We start from the raw sequence: 5,357 nt of genomic DNA, 5'->3' as shown, positions 1-5,357 counted from the left end.
AAACAACCGCAAGCCTCGAACGCAGAGGACATCATTATTTTCGACTCGGCGTGCCCGCTCTCGGCACCGCGAGGGAGGCATGTGTCTTAAAAGCAGCAGCACACGGATGCATGTTCTACTATTTAACATGCCATAAAGCACGTCACAACATTGTTTTTTAACAGCTACATACCGGGCATTGGAGGGCTACAATGGGATGTAACGGGGGATGTCCGGGTAACGTCCGCTTCCTCACAGTCACCGTCCCTCTCTCCGCAAACATTCTTGAGTTGATCTTGTGCACAGCCATCCTCTCCCTACGAGGAAGGGAGTTTCCAGATGAAAAAAATGTTTAAGCACCAATGGGGTCCCCAGCAGCAGTAATGTATTCATTTCCTTTAATTTAGTTTCCTCTTTATTGATTTGAGAGAGGAAGGGAGAGGGAAAGAAACATTGACTTACCGTTCCCCTTACTTACACACTCGATTGATTCTTGTCTGCCCTGACCGGGGATTGAACCTGCAACCTTGGTGCATCGGTTTGATGCTCTAACCCAGTGGTCGGCAAACTCATTAGTCCACAGAGCCAAATATCAACAGTACGACGATTGAAATTTCTTTGGAGAGCCAAATTTTTTAAACTTAAACTTCTTCTTCTAACGCCACTTCTTCAAAATAGACTCGCCCAGGCCGTGGTATTTTGTGGAAGAGCCACACTCAAGGGGCCAAAGAGCCGCCTGTGGCTCTCGAGCCGCAGTTTGCCGACCATGGCTCTAACCCACTGAGCTACCTGGCCAGGGCGTGGCGGGGTCTCACTGAAAAGCAAACACATCCCTCTAACTCGGCAGCCGGGCCCACCCACCTGCACGGTGGTGGTTCAGCTTTGTCACGAGACCTGGACACACAGGTCCTAAGCCAGGGGTGGGCAAACTTTTTGACTCGAGGGCCACAATGGGTTCTTAAACTGGACCGGAGAGCCGGAACAAAAGCATGGATGGAGTGTTTGTGTGAACTAATATAAATTCAAAGTAAAGGAGCGGAGGGGAGAGCAAGAGAACCAGATGGAACAGCCGGATCCGGCCCGCGGGCCGTAGTTTGCCCAAGGCTGGTCTAAGCGCTGCCTGTCACCCATGCCTCTTGCTGAGACGGGCGGCGTGGGCTAACGAGGTATGCACGGATGCCAGTGATGTGAGTCCAGACTGCACTGCGGTGGGTGGGGGAGGGTGGACATGCACACGGGTGCCGTCGGGAGAACTCCTTCCGTCGGCCTTCCGGGCTGCGTCACTGGCAGGGCAGGTTTTCGCGGTCGAGCCATTCTTCCTGGTACGTGCTCGCTCTGCACGCAGCCTGGTGGTTATGTGGGCCGTGCCTGGCCTGGAGAGCTCTGTGTGACCCTCCCTGGGCGCAGGGAAGGAGAGGGAGATACTGAACAGCTGACTTGCCCCAGAGGTGGCCTCAGGCCCGCTGCTGCCCCACATTTGTCAGGAAGGGGGCTCTCGGGACAGCCTCCCAACATTCCTGCTGCTCAGAGATGGCCGTGGAGCCCGGCCGGCGAGGCTCAGTGGTTGAGGGTGGACCCATGAACCAGGAGGTCAGGGTTCCATTCCCGGTCAGGGCACAGGCCCAGGTTGTGGGCTCGATCCCCAGTGGGGGTTGTGTAGGAGGTAGCCGATCAATGGTCCTCTCTCATCATTGATGTTTCTCTCTCTCCCTTCCTCTCTGAAATAGTTAAAAAATATTACACACACACACACACACTGAGTGGCCAGATGATGATGATCTCTGAATGCATAATAATCTGGCCACTCAGTGTCTATCCTATATAATAAAAGGCTAATATGCAAATTGTCCCCTCGACCAGCAGGCAGGCCTGCCAACCGCCCATGTCCCCTCCCCCTGGCCAGGCTGGCCAAACCCCACCCATGCACGAATTCATGCATTGGGCCTCTAATCCTATCTAATAAGAGGGAATATGCTAATTGACCATCACTGTGTCACAAAGATGGCTGCACCCAAAGCTGAGGCCAAGTTCCCATAAGGAGCCTTAACGAGCAATCAGGCTGTGTCCCCCAACCCGGCAGGGCTTGACAGGGGACCTCAAGGTGCACTTCCCATCCTGGTGCTGGGCTAGGGGACCTCAGGTTGCTCCCCCGCCCCAGCGCCAGGCTGGGGGACCTCAGGCCACAGCCCCCACCAGGTGGGGCTTGACAGGGAACTTCAGGCTGCGTCCCCCACCCCGGCACCAGGCTGGGGGACCTCAGACCGAGCCCCCCACCTGGCAGGGCTTGACAGGGGACCTCAGGCCATCCTCCCCACAAAGCGGAGCTTGACGGGGGACCTCAAGGTGCACCCCCAGTGCTGGGCTGGGGGACCTCAGGCCATGCCCCCCGTCCTGGCTCAGGGCCAGGGGACCTGAGGCTACGCCCCTGCCCAGCAGGGCTTGACAAGGGTGGGACTGGCCGGGTCCGGATCTAGCCCAATGTGGGGGAGGGAGGAGGCCAGGTCTGGGTGTCATGTGATTTTGAGGTGCATGTGGGTGGGCAGGGACTTGACTCTGGGTCCTGTGGTGAGCCCCTGAGTCTGACAGGAGGAAGGTTTTCATGTACATTTTACCAATTTTCTTTCATCTTTGACACTTCTATTATAGAGAAAGAGCAAATAGCAATATTAAATTATTTCCTCTAATTAATCCCCTTTTAATGTGCACCGGGTCACTAGTATGTGTACACACACACACACACACACACACACACTGAGTGGCCAGATTATTATGCGTTCAGAGATCATAATAATCTGGCCACTCTGCGTATATATAAAGATGGCAGTGGAAAAGGAGAGGCCCCACTCCCTGCTCCCCCCATGCTGACAATGGATGTCTCTCAAACACCTAAGACGTGTCCCCTTCCAAAGCAAGGCCCCTCTGCATCAAGCATGTCAAACTCGAGGACCACGGGCCGCACGCCTCGTTTACTTGGCCTGTTAGCCTTTGAGTTTGACATGCTTGCTCTTCATGGAAACGCGGGCACTGAGGTAGGAACGGTTGGGCGTGGGATCCAGGCCCGGTGAGCCTGACCCCGGCGACAGGTTCTAGGATGGCCGACTGACACCAGGTCACTGAGCTCCCCCAGGCCTTGTGCTGGAAGCGTGGAGAAGGGAGCAGCTCTCCCGGGGCTGCTGACGGGTTGTGTGGCACGTCCTCGAAGCGTGTGGGCCTTGGGGTTGGACTTGACCTGGGACCCTTTCTCCATCGCTTCCTGGCCTGTGGCTTCTCTGGAAGCCTTCTTACCGCATACTTCCTGTGAACGGGCGCTGGCAGGGCGGGGAGGTGACACGGGAACAGGGAGCACTCAGCCGCCGGGCTGGCCCCTCCTCGGTGCGGCGGCTGTGCAGGCGGAGGCGGCACTTCTTCCTGCCGCGTCGGTCCCGGTGGCGTGGCCGTCTCACAGACACGGGGTGGGTGTGATCAGCACTTGGGACAGAACCCCGAGCCCGATGGGGAGTTGCTGAACAGGGGCTTCCTGTGGCGTCAGCAGACGGGGCTGCCGGGCCCAGCCACTCCGCGGGGAGTGAACACGGGGCTGCTCCGGGCCACAGCTTTTGGGTAAAATGGTTTATGAGAGATGAAATTGATAAGTTAGACGTTCTCAAAAATTTTAAGAACATTTGTGCCTCAAAAGACCATTAAGAAAGGCAACCCTTAGAATGGGAGGAATATTTGCAAATCAAACATATGCTGCGCTGGCCACTTTGGCTCAGTGGATAGAGCGTCGGCCTGCGGACTGAAGGGTCCCACGTTCGATTCCGGTCAGGGCACATGCCTGGATTGTGGGCTCGATCCCCAGGGGGGGACGTGCAGGAGGCAACCGATCAATGATTCTCTCTCATCATTGATGTTTCTCTCTCTCCCTTCCTCTGAAACCAATAAAAATATATATATATAAAAGACATATGACAAGGATGGTGATGAAAATTAGGAAATATATACAGTCCTGGCCAGTGTGGCTCAGTGGATAGTGTTGGCCTGCAGACTGAAGGGTTGTGGGTTGTTCTGGTCAAAGGCATGTACCTGGGTTGCAGGCTCAACCCCTGACCCCTGGCCCCAGTCGGGGTGTGTGCGGGAGGCAATGAATCGATGTGTCTTTCTCCCTCCCCCTCCCATTCTCTGTAAAAACCAATAGGAAAAATATCCTCGGGTGAGGACTAACAACTAACAACAATAACATTTGAAAAGGTGTAAGGGACGATGCTCAGCACTGTACTCTAGTCCGCGGTTGTTCCCCACGTGGTGGGGCCACCAATGCTCTTCCTGGACCTGAACTAAAGGAATGATTGGCAGGTGCCGGGCAAGGTTTCCCGATGTTTCGCTGAAACAGCTGCGCTGAGTCTGGCAGGTGGGGCGGTTGGAAGCCACTCCCACATGGACGTTAGCAGGAGCAGTCCACGCCATACCTGACCATCGTCCTCAGCCTTGTCTAGGTCACCCCGCACGGCCTGAGGGCCATGCCAGCCAGGCGGTGCCCACGCAGGGAAGACGACGTAACACACACCTGCAGCAGAGGGAGGTGACACGGAGATAGCCCGAGTGACGCGCTGCTCCCAAGGTACACGCGTGGCCAGTGAGCACACGGCAAGATGCGTGTCACTCGTCACTAGGCGGATGCAGGTCTCAACCCCTCCCCACCGCGAAGGCTGTCCTCAGGCGGTCCACGCGGGCAGTTGTGGAAAAGGAATTCTCTCCTCCGCCGCTGGCAGGATTGTCCGATGGGGCGGCCCTTTTTAGAAGCTTGGCAAAGGATTAGACGGTTACCGGGGGAGCCAGTCACTTCACTCCTCGGCATCTACCCAGAACTGGACAGACGCCCACACAAAGCTGTGTGTGAATGTTCATAGCATGTTCCCAACGGGAAACCTCGTGTCCACCGGCGACGAGCGGTGAGCAGGCGTGTGCGTGCCTGTGCCAGGAGTGTGACCTGGCAATAGCAAGTCAGAACTGTGCGCTGTCAGGGGTGAGCCCTGAACACAGAGTAGGTTAGAATCCCACTGGAGCCCCGGCCAGTTTCACTGTGGTCAGAGCGTCAGTCTGTGGACTGATGGGTCACAGGTTCGATCCCCGGCCCGTTGGGGCGTGTGGGCAAGGCGATCACATCAGTGTTCCTCTCCTCCCTCCCTCCCTCCCTCTAAAGATTAACGGAAAACATACTCTTAGATGAGGACTTAAAAAAATAAGAATCCTATTTTATACCAACCGTCCGAAATTGGCCAAGCCTGAGAAACACACACCAGATGAGTGACTGCACCAGAGGAAGGGACCAGAGCGAATGCTAACAGGTTCCTTTCCAAGGTGGAATGTTCTGGAGAGGGAGCGTGGTGAAGGCTGCC

Source organism: Plecotus auritus, assembly GCF_963455305.1.
Source record: "Plecotus auritus genome assembly, chromosome: 10".
In the NCBI taxonomy this organism is placed as follows: domain Eukaryota; kingdom Metazoa; phylum Chordata; class Mammalia; order Chiroptera; family Vespertilionidae; genus Plecotus; species Plecotus auritus.
The sequence above is the reverse complement of the archived record's forward strand: the minus strand, read 5'-3'. Positions refer to the sequence as shown.